We start from the raw sequence: 15340 nt of genomic DNA, 5'->3' as shown, positions 1-15340 counted from the left end.
CTAAAGAGAAAGAGTGCCGCTGGGATTCCCCACATGCACTCCAAGCCCTAACACTGCAAATTAAATACGTCTTGGACACCAGTGACTTTGACAGTCACCATGAAGACTTTTGACTGACAGCAAAAATCTTTGGAACAGGACATGAACATTTTCTTTCCTAATCACCCTGGTGGTGTTAGGGATTGAACCACCTCACACATGTCAGGCAAGTGTCCTGCCACTGAAATGCACCCCCGGCTGGTATTTTTGTTCTTTACTTTTAGAAAAATTTGAGAGGGTCTTGCCAAGCTGTCCAGGTTGACCTTAAACTCGCTCTTCATCTGCTTCATAGGCATTGAACTTCCAATCCTCTGGTTCAAATCACTCAGCAGCTGGAACTGCAGTTCTGAACCACCAGGCCTTGCTGGGTTTTTTAAAAGTCCATTATGAAAGACTTTCACCTTCATTGTAGATAACTGACAGGCACAATCAAGCTATAACACCGTAGGAGGGCATCACCCTGCACTGACACTATTCTTTTCTATTCATTTCTTCCAATTATAACTTTATTTTATTTTTAAATAGATGTGATCAGACCAAACCCTGCTACTTTATTTATGATTATTCAAAGACATAGTTAAGTTCTGTCAAGATCTTTATTACAACCATATTTGAACATATAGCCATTAATTTGTCTAATTATACTGAGTAAATGCATCATATTTTATCTGTTCGCCTATCTTGATCATTTCCAGCATTTTGGTATTATAAACAATGCTCGAACCTTAAACATTCTATGAATACTTCAAATGTAAACAAATGTTGTATACAAAGATGTTAGTAGTGGCCTTCAATTTTCTACCTAACCCTTACCCCAACACACACATGTCCACTTGATCTTTACTGCACAGTCCCAAGTCTCATGACGTGGCCTAAGCCATTCCCTCTCTGGAATACTCATGAACTCCATTCACAGTGAAGCACTGGCTCATCTTTCTTAAAAGAAGATCTTAAAAGCAAGCTCCACTGTTGTTGTCGTAGAAAGACCCCCTTCTCTGCTCTAAGACTTCTCATCCTGGTCTCGCCATCCTTCTCTCTAATTGTTCTGTTTGACTGAGCAATGCAAGCCTTTGGTTAACCGGTTGGAAAATTGGTCATCACACTGCTGGCTGAATGGTATAATGGAGGAAGTCTAGTGTCAGAGCTAGATCATTATTGAAGATAACACAATTACTCGTGCATGTGTGTACACACATAACAACCCTGTATATGCACTACCCTGTAAAGGCATTCTTTTTCCTGTTAGTTTTTTATTTTCTGGATGAGCACACTTTGTTCTTGTAGGTTATAGCAAAGGGCCCAGAGCCCAATTTTAATTTCTACTCTGATATTCTACTAGATTTGGAGCAAAAACTCTGTTAGGCATAAAGTTGAGTTCTGGAAGTACACAACCTACATAACTAATGAGAGAGAGAGAGAGAGAGAGAGAGAGAGAGAGAGAGAGAGAGAGATTTGTATGCAGAAGTCAAGCACACTAACAGAAAAGCGAAGTAACCTGTATATGTATATGCATATGTATATGTATATGATTATATAGAATATTGGTTTTGGGAAATAAGGAATTAAACAAAACAATAGTCCATATTGTAGATGCAGAAGAAACTGAGTGGAAGGGCAAATTTAAAATATGGAGGAATATTTGAAGCTCAACAGATCGTCCCTGGGTGGACCAAAGAGGAAAATATCAACCAGATAACACACTAAGAAACCTCCTTCAGGTGTAAGAGCCAGGTCCTCATGCCAGTGGGTAATATGAAGGTTAAAGTAAGGAAATCAAAAGATATGTAAAATATGTAAAAAAGAGTTTAGGGATATGTAACCAAAGTCACCTAAAGGCAACTGTGTCTAAGGTTTCCCTATGGCATGGGCATTTGAAGCCCGGAAAACTACATCTTGCAAAATTTATATTCCCAGCGTGCATTCATTTCCTAGAGCTGCCATGACAAAATACCAGAAGTTGGCCAATTATACAGCAGGAATTTATTTTTCCACTGTCCTGGAGGGTAGAAGATCTAGATCAAGGGATTAGCAGGGTGATTTCTTCTGGCACTGTTCTCCTCTTGTGCACGAATCCCTGCCTTCTGCGCCATAACCTCTGCCTAGACTGGAGCCATGCTTTTGGAATAAGGACCACATGACTTATTTCATGCTACCTGTGTTACCTCTTTAAAAGCCTTATTTTCTGAATCCAGTCACATTAGGAGGCACCAGGGATCAGGACTTCCATGTAGGGATTTCAAATATGCATTTCAACCTCTAACAATGAATTTCTGGATGACAGCCACCCATTAGTTTAATAATGTGTCATCTGACATAGAGGAACCACTCAGTAAATAATCATTGAATCAGCCAATGAGTATGCAAATACTGTTAGGTGTACCTACTGCCGTGGCTCCTCACAGGGAAATGGAAATGGAATTCTCTCTTAAGCTGCTTTCTTTTTTCTTTTTTCTTTTTTCCTTTTTTTATTAACTTGAGTATTTCTTATTTACATTTCGAATGTTATTCCCTTTCCCGGTTTCCCAGCCAACATCCCCCTAATCCCTCCCCCTCCCCTTCTATATGGGCTTCCCCTCCCCATCCTCCCCCCATTACCACCCTCCCCCCAACAATCACGTTCACTGGGGTTTCAGTCTTGGCAGGACCAATGGCTTCCCCTTCCACTGGTGCTCTTACTAGGCTATTCATTGCTACCTATGAGGTTGGAGCCCAGGGTCAGTCCATGCATAGTCTTTGCTCTGGTTGGTTGGCATTGTTGTTCATATGGGGTCTTGAGTCCCTTCAAGCTCTTCCAGTCAAGGATCTAATTCTATTTGGTGACATTAGACCACAGCCCAAAAATATTAAGTGGAAAAGTGTACAAAGTCCTAAGTTTTAGGAATATTTATAGTATTCATATAATTATTCTATTTTATTAGTGGTATCACTAATTGCTCTTTGTGCCTAATTTATGGGCACATATATTATGCAGAGGAACATATGTATAGGAAGAAACACAGTATACATGAGGTTTAGTACTACCTGTGGTAATGACTATCCTGAAGGGTTCTGGGAACATGTATCGTGCTTGTTTTGAGAATGAGATAAAATAGCATGTGTGGATTATCTCGTAAACAGTGAGTAAAAGATACCGCTCCTCCATAAGGAATTCTCAGAGCCCCCTGACAGCTATTCCACTACTGAGGAAACTAAGGAAGTTGTCCCTCCAGAAGATGCTGATCTGAGCCTCGGATCCCCTAGAACCCTGAAGCTGTTGCTGGTGAGCAACAAGGCTCTCCTCCAGCTTTAACAGCCTCCCAGCTGATGAAGAGATGATCATTTCCTTCCAGAATTGTTTCGTTCTCTTTCCAAGACTTCAGAGTAGCTGCTGGCTCGGTAGGGAGAAGCGCTCTGAAGCTGAGTCAACCGTCACTCATCCTGGGAGGTGACTCACACACCAGTGTGTGGTCCACAAATGCTATGGGGGTGGTACCTCTCCAGAGACTGCTGATGGCCCGGGCTGAGTTGTTTGTGATCACAAACTCCTCACCAGCAGACAGGAGAACAGCTGCTCTTAAGTTCTCATACCATCGTGTCCGTCTGTACTCCTACAGGAGCAGGAAGGCATCCGCAGGCCTTTTGGAAGATGAACTTGGGAGTGAGGGGGACCATTCTCCCACTCTCTGGCCTTCTTTTGCAGTCTGGCTAAGAGTCAGAATGAGATGTGCAAGGCTTGAAACGTTGTGTTAGTCATGGTATGGTAAAGAGAATATGATCAGATGACAGGGATTTTGGAAACTGGGGGCAATTTCAGGGAGGCGATCTCATTCTGCCTCAAGTTTCGCACCATGATAATTATTTTTTTTAAATACGAAATGTCTTTTTTAATTTTGTGTTTTCCCTATGCCATAATAACCCTCACATATGTTAGAGATTGAAGCTATGCACAGCTCTTCCTAGAAAGATGAAAATATATTCTGCACATTGCAGGGGAGACGAGGGAAACTGACGTGTCCACAAACATTAGCAGGATTTCACAGCCAGTAAAAGCACCATACACAGAAATCTCTCATGACAGTTGAGCTGATTGGTATACCTTGCTAATATAATTCCAGCACATTTTCCAAGCCAGTTCTAATATTAAAAATGCTTTACATAACATTTCATAGCCTTTTAGTTTATGGTGGACTTCGTTATACATTCCATGTACATATACAGCCCACAGATGAATGATAAAATCGGCCCACGATAACATTTTATGAAGGTTTAAAAATGATTAACTTATTGTTTCTCTGCCTCTTCCAATACATGAATACTTTATGGGTGCAAGACCTCATTGCTCACCTTTACCATGTTTGCCCTGTGAAGGCTGGCACAAGCCCTGTGTTAAAATAGTCGAGACTGGATCTGAGCCTTGATTTTCTCTCAAAAAACCACAGGGATGCTCTAACCCTGGATAATGTAATGGTGTTCTCAAATCAGGGTCTGAGGCCAGATGTGGTCTACAGTTGTCAGTACCTATTGGTTAATTCCCCACAGAAAGTGACTGTTGGGAACTTCCTTAACAGTCACCTTTTGCCAGAACAAATTTATTGCATTTTTATAAGAGTATTAATTAGTAATAGGATTTTTAAGATTTAATTAAAGTGTCATCACAGCCTGTGAACCATTAATGCTGCAGTCCCATATAGGTGTGCTCCAGCCTGTAATTATTAAATCACATGTTGTTTTATTTTAAATACCTTCCTCTGGTTTATCTTTTATCATCGTATTTCCACCTCATTTGGGTCACATGATCTCCATTTTAAAATTCTTAAAGAAGGTATATTTTTTAAAAAGTGGATGTGATAGAGTCGAGACACACAACGGTTTTGTTAATTTACATATTTTACTTGTCATTCTTATCTAATTTTCAGTGCCGGAACAGGACCCTAGGGCCTGTGCATGCTAGCCAAGCCCTCTACCAAATGCTGTGAGAGTTCAGCTCAATCCTGTGAAATCCCCTCCTCCCACTGTGTGGCAGGCACCTTGCTTGGCTCTCGTTCTGCAGTGGGAAAGCTCCCTGGATGAGCCTTTGGTTGAAAGCAGCTTCTCCTGTCTAGTGAGGTGTTGTGGTCTGAATGTGAGGTGTCCCCCACAGTCCCAAGCTGGTGCCACGGGACCTTTAAGAGGCGAGTCACTGGAGGCAGTCCTTGAGGCTTTATGGCATGGCCCTACCTTCTATTCTCTCTTTGCTTCCGAAGTGTATGTGCAATGTGACCAGCAGCCTCCTATTCCTGCCACCATGTCTTCCCCGCCTTCTGCTATGTCCTTTGCATCATCGTGGACTGCATCTCTGTAGAACTGGAAACCAGAGTAAGTCCCTTTTCTGTTAAGTGGCTGTAGCTGGGGCATTTCACCAAAGCAATAAAGACTGGAGCAGGTCATGGGCAGCTTGCCGAATACTGCTTCAAAACATGTATTGGACTAGTAAAGTTGTTGTAAAAACCATTTTCCAAGTTTACTAGTTCATAGGCATTTAAAGATCCTAATTTTATATCCTGCAAGTGAGAATTATGTAATGTTATATGTGGTGAGCAGCTGTGTAGTTCACGGGAAGGAAAGAAGACTTTAGAATCAGAAATAAATCGGCCTGAACTTTCCATTCTATTGACTAGCAAGTCAAGGCTCGAGGGGGGCAAAAATTCTTCACCTAACATGAAGTTAATAATACTTCTCTTGAGTCCTGGTGAGAACCGTATGATATTCAAAATGTGCACGTAAGATCATACTTCAAAAGACTGGGCTTTTCTGCTCTTTTGATTCCATGATGAAATCCTGTTAAGGAAATTTAAAGAGTTGCTTTTTTTTCACTTCCTCTCATGGAGAGACGGAATCTAGTTCTCCCCCTTCATCCTAAACGAGTCACTTTCTTGACCAGCCAAATGGAACAGAAGTCGTGCTTTGGAAATGGCAAAGCCAAGTCATAAGAAATGCTGTTGCTTTCATCCTGGACTCTAGGAAAATCAGCTTCAGGGGAAAGGCAGCCGCTGTGTAAAGGACTGATTACTCTCAGTATTTTATGTGTGAAAATAGAGAAACCAGTGGGAGGAGGGATGCTATCCACGCAGAACAGTCATCCCAGACTCCTCCACGGGGTGACTTGTGTGTCAGTCTGGGGAAGCTAAACATAGCCCGCAGGTGCTGTAGTCAAGAAGCTTGGTCCTTGGAGTTGACACTTTCCTTGCGATGTTTTACCAAGAGTGAGGAAGGGTGGGAAATGAAGAGAGAGCATTAAAGGGAAAAGAGAGAAGAAAAAGAACAGTAAGCAGTGATCCTGACAGGATGCCAGGATTTTCTGTCTTTCCTTTCTGGGCAAGGGAACGTGAGCACACAGATGGGGCACAGAAAACACAATGCAGGTCTCAAATGCTTTAGAGTCAGGAGGAATCAGGACAGGACTTTGAGCCACTGGCCACTTGATCTCCAAAGCTGATGTAAGTCCCTGTCCAACTGGTTGGCTCGGGCATAACTGACTATTTGTCAGGAGCAGAAGTGAATGTGTGTGCGTCTGTCAAACGGTGCTGATGAGGTCTTAAACCCCCCTGCTTGTGTGTCCTAGAGGGACTTATCAGACCCAGTTTGGGGCTTGTTTTTGTTTGTTCTCCAGCTTTAGAGCCTTTCTGCTCAGCTCACTTTGGGGGTAGGCTGGGGGCAAAGCCACACGAGCTCAGATATAAAGGGTACCTGTGCCGTGCACCGAAGCCTGGCCGAGCTTTCTCCACCTGTATCACCTTCATTTTCTCCCATAGCATTTCATCCTTCCAAAAGCCCCCTCACATTCTGGTGGTGAAACCGAAGCCCAGGAAGCACAAAAACCGGTCCCCTTATGTGTGGTGTCAGTTGCTGGCAATCAACTGAATTTCTGATATACAAAATTCAAAAATAGACAATTTGTGTTTTAAGTTGCACATGACTGAGGATGACAGAGTCCTGTGCCATCCTATTCTGTTATGCCCAAGCAGGAATCACCCCTTCATCTAGCATTTCCAAGACGGGTATGCTACCTGCCCATGGGCCACTCAGTAACACAGCGTTTCTACACTGTGCACATATACTACTGCCAGGGATCAGCAACATCAACTGTGGTGATAAAATTCATCTTACTTAGTAACCCCAAAATGCAAATGTAGCAATCAGGAAGTTCAGCTATGTCAAAGAGAAACCATAAAGCCAAAGAGAAGCTTGTTTGAAAGGAAATGTAAAATTTTATTTTACACACACACACACACACACACACACACACACACACACACACACACATTATTCCATGGTTCTAGACATCTGGGGGACTTAGAGCATACCCATCCCTATGAAAGGAACACTATTATGCATCCTAGCACCAAAGCCAGAAATCCAGATACTCCCTTCCACCCTACCACCATCCATTCTTCACTCCAGCAAACATCACCTTTCCCATACTGAGGATCTAAATGCTGAGATTCGAGCAAGCCAGAAATGGAAAATTCAAAAGAGAGAGTGAAGTTGGGCGAGCAGAATGCTTTATAATCTCAGCTGGCAGGAAACTGAGACAGAGGATTGTGAGTTCAAAGTCTACCCTAACTACAAAGAGAGACCGCTCTCTCTCCCAAAACTTAAAAAAAAAAAAAATTAAATCCCTGTGGTAAAGTAAGGGTGGAGGGGGTGTCTACAGTGTCCCCTAGGGGGCATCTGAGATGGCTCTGTCCCTCCTTCCCAGGGTCCTGGCAGTCTTGGCCCCAGGCCCACATGGGAAGATGAAGAGAACAAAGGGAGGAGGGGCACGGGGACTGCTCTGGGCTAATAACGTATAAATACTGAACCCCAGGCATCAGAGCCTTCCAAGTCTCTGGCTTCTTTTATGCTGGGTCCAGACCAAAGCTGAAAATTGTAGTGGTCATAGTGTATTTTCAGGGGCTTAGTGGGATCAGTAAGGAGAATGATGTGGAATCTTCCTAATGCACTTTCTGAGCCAGGCAGCCTAGAAGCCAAAAATCTTATCAAATGTCATCTGGTCTACTTAACAAAGGAAAATCACAAGTTCAAGGTGTCAGTAACTGAGATGGAAATGGGCTTCAGTGAGCATGAAATTAGATCAAACAGAGGCCTGGAAAACTTTGAAAAATGCTTCCCCATACTAAATGGAAACCATGGAGATATATATGAACAGTTCCTTGATGTCTAACTTTTCCCCCCTTTCAAAGGGCTGGGAAAATTAGCTAACTCTTTAAAGCACAGATCCGAAAACAAATAATTAACACAACCTCTGTGCTTTTGAAATTATTTTTACCGATCCACTTACCTAAACAGTGACTTACAAAGAGGTCCCTTGAGGTTTCTTATGTAACTGGAAACAAACCATGACACGGAGACAACCACACATGAACACGTTGAAGAAAACCTTCTGCCCTCCAAGATCTCAGGCTGATGGGAGGCTTTTGTTGATGCTAAATATTACTAGTCCATTTCATTACTCTAGAGCTAGACGATGACATTTTCACCCCGAAAAAAATGTCTGTGTCTGAGACAGGATCAGGAACTATGTCAAAATATATACAAAATGGAGACATGTTCAGTTTAGTTCAACAAATATTAGAGTAGTTCTGCCCTAGTTACTGTTCTATTGTTGGGATGAAACACCAAGGCAACCTATAAAGCCATTTAATTGGGGGCTAGCTTACAGTTTCAGAGGGTTAGTCTATTATCATGGCAGAGAGCATGGTGACACGTTGGGTGGCATGGTGCTGGAAAAGAGGCTGAGAGCTCTACATCCTGACTCACAAGCAGCAGGCATAAAAAGGGCTTTTGAAACCTCACAGCCCAACACCAGTGACACGCTTCCTCCAAGAAGGTCACACCTCCTAACCCCTCTAATCCTTTTCAAATCAACTAGGGACAAAAATGCAAATATATGAACTTAGAGGGACCAGTCACATTCAAACCACTAAAACACAGCACCTGCTTTATATCAAAAACTGAACAAAGAATTAGAGAGAGTTACGGTTGCATGAAGTAGAACCCTGCCTCCAATAGTCGGAACAGATGAGAGAATGAAATTAAAGTCTTTAAGCCTCCATGTTCCTGAAGTCCCGCCCATCTTACAACTGACACTGTGTCAAAGCTTAGTGGCCTGGTTTATTCTTTTCAGTTTTAGTGGCACAGAGCACAAGAAGGAAGAGTAACTTCTGCTCCAATAAAGTTTATATCTGATGAAATACAGTAGCTGTTAAGATATAACCTTGTTAAGATAAACAGGCTTGAAATAGCCTTTTAAACCCAAAAGTTCTTCCTGTCCTTCTCTGGAGTATTTTTATTTTTATTTTTTTGAAGTTGGGAAATGCTGGTTTTATTATTTCTCCTTTAATTTTTTGTTTGTTTTTTTTAAAAAAACATTTTTTCTTTTATTGGATTTTTTTCTTTACAATTTAAATGTTATCTCCTTTCCTGGCTTCCCTTCCAGAAACCCCGCTATCCCATCCCTCCTCCCCCTGATACTATAAGGGCGCTCCCTCACCCACCTACCCACTCCCTCCCACCTCCTGGCCCTGACATTCCCCTACACTGGGGCATCAAACCTGCTCAGGACCAAGGGCCTCTCCTCCCACTGATGCCCGACAAGACTATCCCCTGCTACATATGCTGCTGGAGCCATAGGTCCATCCCTGCGTACTCTTGGGATGGTGGTTTAGTACATGGGAGCTCTGGGGGTCTGGTTGGATGATATTGTTTTTCTTCTTATGGGGTTGCAAACCTCTTTAGTTCCTTCAGTCCTTTCTCTAACTCCTCCATTGAGGACCCCATTTCCAGTTCAATGGTTGGCTGTGAGCATTCGCCTCTGTATTTGTGAAGCTCTGGCAGAGCCTCTCAGGAGACAGCTATATCAGGTTCCTGCCAGCATCCTTCTTGACAACCACAATATTGTCTGAGTTTGGTATCTGTACATGGGATGGATCCCCCTCGTGGGGCAGTCTCTGGATGACCTTTCCTTTAGTCTCTGCTCCACACTTGGTCTCCATATTTCCTCCTATGAGTATTTTTGTTCCCTCTTCTAAGAAGGTCTGAAGCATCCACTCTTTGGTCTTTCTTCTTCTTGAGTTTCATGTGGTTTGTGAATGCCCTAATAACCACTTATCAGTGAGTGCATACCATGTGTGTTCTTCTGTGACTGGGTTACCTCACTCAGGATATTTTATAGTTCCACCCATTTGCCTAATAATTTCATGAAGTCATTGTTTGTAATAGCCGAATGGAATTCCATTGTGTATAATGTACCACATTTTCTATATTTATTCTTCTGTTGAAGGATCTCTGGGTCCTTTCCAGCTTCTATTATAAATAAGGCTGATATGAACATAGGGGCGCATGTGTCCTTGTTATATGGTGGAGCATCTTCAGTTATATGACCAGAAGTGATATAACTGGATCCTTAGGTAGTGCTCATGTCCAATTTTCTGAGGAATCTCCAGACTGATTTCCAGAGTGGTTGTACCAGTCTGCAATCCCACCAACAATGGAGGAGTGTTCCTCTTTCTCCACATCCTTGCCAGCAACTGCTGTTACCTGAGTTTTGATCTTAGCCATTCTAACTGGTATGAGGTAGAATCTCAGAGCTTTGATTTGAATTTACCTGATGACTAAGGATTTTGAACATTTCTTTAGGTACTTCTCAGCTATTCAATATTCCTCAGCTGAGAATTCTTTGTTTAGCTTGGTAGCTCACTTTTTAAAAGGGTTATTTTATTCTCTGGAGTCTAACTTCTTGAGTTCTTGTATATATTAGATATTAGCCCTCTATTGAATGTACGATTGGTAAAGATCTTTTCCCAATTTGTTTGTTGCTATTTTGTCCTAATGACAGTGTCCTTTGCCTTACAGGAGCTTTACAATTTAATAGGGTCCCATTTGTCTATTCTTGATCTTAGAGTATAAGCTGTTGGTGTTCTGTTCAGGAAATTTTCCCCTGTGCCCATGTATTCCAGACTCTTACCCACTTTTTCTATTAGTTTGAGTGTATCTGGTTTGATGTTCCTTGTTCCACTTGGACTTGAGCTTTGTACAGGGTGATAAGAATAGATCGATTTACATTCTTCTACATGCTGACCTCCAGTTGAACCAACACCATTTGTTGAAAATGCTGTCTTTTTATCCACTGGATGGTTTTAGCTTCTTTGTCAAGACGGATGATCAAAATGTGAATGCTTCACTCCTTCTTTAAGAATACCCTTGGCAGGGAAGAGAGAGGCAAAGATTAAAACAGAGACTGAAGGAACACCCATTCAGAGCCTGCCCCACATGTGGCCCATACATATACAGCCACCCAATTAGACAAGATGGATGAAGCAAAGAAGTGCAGACCGACAGGAGACGGATGTAGATCGATCCTGAGAGACACACCCAGAATACAGCAATAACATAGGCGAATGCCAGCAGCAAACCACTGAACTGAGGATAGGACCCCTGTTGAAGGAATCAGAGAAAGAACTGGAAGAGCTTGAAGGGGCTCGAGACCCCATATGTACAACAATGCCAAGCAACCAGAGCTTCCAGGGTCTAAGCCACTACCTAAAGACTATACATGGACTGACCCTGGACTCTGACCTCATAGGTAGCAATGAATATCCTAGTAAGAGCACCAGTGGAAGGGGAAGCCCTGGGTCCTGCTAAGATTGAACCCCCAGTGAAGTAGACTGTTGGGGGGAGGGCGGCAATGGGGGGAGGGTGGAGAGGGGAACACCCATAAGGAAGGGGGAGGGAAGGGATGTTGCCGAAACCGGAAAGGAAATAACACTCGAAATGTATATAAGAAATATTCAAGTTAATAAAAAAAAAAAAAGAAAAAAAAAAGATCAACTGACCATTGGTGTGGGTTCATTTCTGGATCTTCAATTCTATTCCATTGATCTACCTGTCTGCCTCTGTACTAATACCATAGTTTTTATCACTATTGCTCTGTAATACAGCAGGAGGTTAGGGATGGTGATTTTCTTTTTTTGTTTGTTTGTTTGTTTTTGTTTTTGTTTTTGGGGGGGTTGTTGTTGTTTTTTCCATCTTTATTAAATTGGGTATTATTTACATTTCAAATGTTATTCCCTTTCCCGGTTTCCATGACAACATCCCCCTATGGGTGTTCTATATGGGTGTTCCCCTCCCAATCCTCCTCCCATTACCGCCCTCCCCACAAGAATCCCATTCAGTGGGGGTCCAGCCTTGGCAGGACCAAGGGCTTCCCCTTCCACTGGTGCCCTTACTAGACTATTCATTGCTACCTATGAAGTTGGAGCCCAGGGTCAGTCCATTTATAGTCTTTGGGTAGTGGCTTAGTCCTGGAAGCTCTGGTTGGTTGGCATTGTTGTTCATATGGGGTCTCAAGCCCCTTCAAGCTCTTTCAGTTCTTTTTCTCTGATTCCTTCAACAGGGTCCCATTCTCAGTTCAGTGGTTTGCTGCTGGCATTCGCCTCTGTATTTGCTGTATTCTGGCTGTGTCTCTCAGAGAGATCTATATCCGTTCCTGTCAGCTATTTTCTTGACTTGACTTGAAATTTTCAGGCACAATGATATAGGTGCAGATAACTTTACTCACAAAGAGATAATATATACATAAAAAGAACAATTTCGTTTTCCAAAATTTGGTTATTTTGCCTAAATATTCAATTTTGCCCTGACTACACAACTCAAATTTCTTGTACAATTCTTTCTCAAACATGGTTCTCAAACATTAAGAATAAACACCCAGGCAACAGAACTTCAGATAATCAAATTCCAATATTCTGAACTCAGTATATCTGCCAGGTAGTTCTCCACTGAGAGACCTTCCAACCATTTTGTCCTTCACAAGCCCTCCGTTTTTCCACAGCCTCCTCCTGATTCCTGCCAACCCCTAAACACATCTTGTACTTCTCAGAGCTCATTATTGCTCTTCTTTGTCCTTTTTCTGGAATGCCCTGTCACTGTCTCCCACTCGGAAATTCCATGTGCACCATCCAAAACCCAGGCCTATTCACGGTGTTAGCTTAGGCTTCTCCAGGAAGGTAAAGCCAAGTCAGAACTTGAAGACAGTCATGAATTTAAGAAATGATCTCAAACATCAGGAGAGCAGGCTGTCAGGATGAAAGGGTGAGGGAAGTCAGTCTTAGAGCTAGTTTCTGCATCAGTTCCATCCGTGGGCACCTGGGGACCTGTCCTCTAAGCACCATTTAGCCTTTGAAATGTTATCTGTTGGTCGACGATTTATCCTTCTGCTTCTACCCCCCCACCCCCATTGGTTCCTGGTTACCACCTCTAGGGATATTAATGTTCTTGCTCTTTTGGCTGCACATACATTAGAGAACCCCTGATGGAGAAAGTAAGAGATGATCAGAGCTGCTGGGTTGTACTGGGGTAAAACTGGTCACCATCTAAAGGGTAGATAAGCCAATAAAGGGGACAAGAAAAGAGGTGTCTAACATCCTAGACTTAACTTGTCTGATCAGTTGCCCTCCATTGGACCAGCCATAGGCTTCTATTTCAGAGTGCCTGTCCTGCTGTGTTGTGGCTTATTGACTATGAACTTAGAAGCGGCAACAAATTCTTGTTCACCTTGGTGGACGTACCCAGGACAACCACACCCTCTAGTACCTCTGTGGCTAAAAATGTACATTTAAATTAATAGATCACATAATGGCCAGACACTCTATCTTAATTAGTTGATTATACAAGGAAGCTTCAAAAAGGGGGAATGAAAACAAAATTGATATAGACAAAGACCCCCAGTTATAGGGAAAAGGAATTATTTTAACTATACTGCCGACTACATGTGGTGGGGTTCTTTTTTGCCAAAGGTATTTGACAAAGATGAAATGTTATAGCAGGAGCTCTATCCTAAGAAGTTGATTGACTGTTCAAGGAAGCTTTTTGAAAGAAAAGAAAGTAGGCAAAAATTGGGGACTGAGAAGACAGTTGATGTAAAAAAAAAATATACACTTATAAGGAAAAGGAATTATTTTCACAATACTGTTGGGTACATATGCTGTCTATTTTTTCCAAAGAAACCTGACAAATAGGATATATACATGTAATATTAAGGACTAGTCAGTATAAAATCCTAAATAAACATGAGTGAACTGTAGCTACAGTCTATCCTTCATCTCATTAGATCCCTATCATAAACTGATTTATTCAAAATAAAAGCATAAATAGTGCATACACTAACACCAAGTTCTATGGGTTCTGTCTCAGTACTACCCAGCCCCCACCAACATCATCCCCTTGCTCATTTCCACCTTGCTGGTTCTCCCAGGCACATCTCAGCCTGAAGCATTCGCACTAGTGATTCCGTCCACTTGACATTCACTGTTGAACAGTTACGACTCCCTAGGAGTCTTACTTAGAACTGCCAGTTCCCCAGCCCTCGGAAGCCCTGGTCTCCTTTCCTACACAATGTCCTCCCCATGAATACATAATAAGCTTACTATGCCTTTGCTTATTTCTCATCTGCTTCTAGGAAGTGAGCGATGTCCATATAGTTAACATTGTCTTTCTTAATGACATATCCCAAGCGTTCTGGATGGAGTTTGGAATGAACTGGCTAATCAGTGAAATAGACACAGAACTGAATTGATTATCTGAAGGCTTGACATCAGCAATGTACTTCATAACGTAGAGATGGGATGCATTTCCTTCTCAGACAATGATGATCACCCAGTATGGACCAGAAATGGAGAATCTAAATATCATACCTGCCCTGAGGACTTTCTATGCATATGGGAACAGATGATCACGGGCACACAGTGTGCAGAGTTATAATAGGAGGAGGAAAGAGAGGAACCAAAGCATGAACAAAGGATGTTTCATATTCAACAAGGGGAAGGACACCAAACTAGGTTTTGTGTGCGTGTGTTTATCAGGAACAGAAACAGGGTCACAACGACACTGAGTCCCTTAATACAATCCTGACTGAGTTCTTGTCCTAAACGTAGCTGTTTGCTCTTTGTCTCCCTTTATTTTTTTACTTTCTTTTTTATTAAAAATAGATTTCTTTTTCTCACACAACATATCCTGATTACAGTTTCCCCTCCCTGTACTCCTCCCAGCTCCCCATTTGCCTCTCCTCACATCTGGATCCACCAGGTTTCTGTATCTTACTAGAAAATAAACAGGCTTATGAGGGATAATACTAAAATAATGTAAAAATAATAAGATATAACACGTTGGGATTGGGCAAACAAACCATGAAGAGACAAGAGACAGAGACACTCACATACCCAGGAATTCCATAAAATCACTGAACTGGAAGCTATAATATATAAACACAAAGGACATGCGGGGT

Source organism: Rattus rattus, chromosome 1, assembly GCF_011064425.1.
Source record: "Rattus rattus isolate New Zealand chromosome 1, Rrattus_CSIRO_v1, whole genome shotgun sequence".
Lineage (NCBI taxonomy): Eukaryota > Metazoa > Chordata > Mammalia > Rodentia > Muridae > Rattus > Rattus rattus.
Note: the sequence above shows the minus strand (reverse complement) of the source record.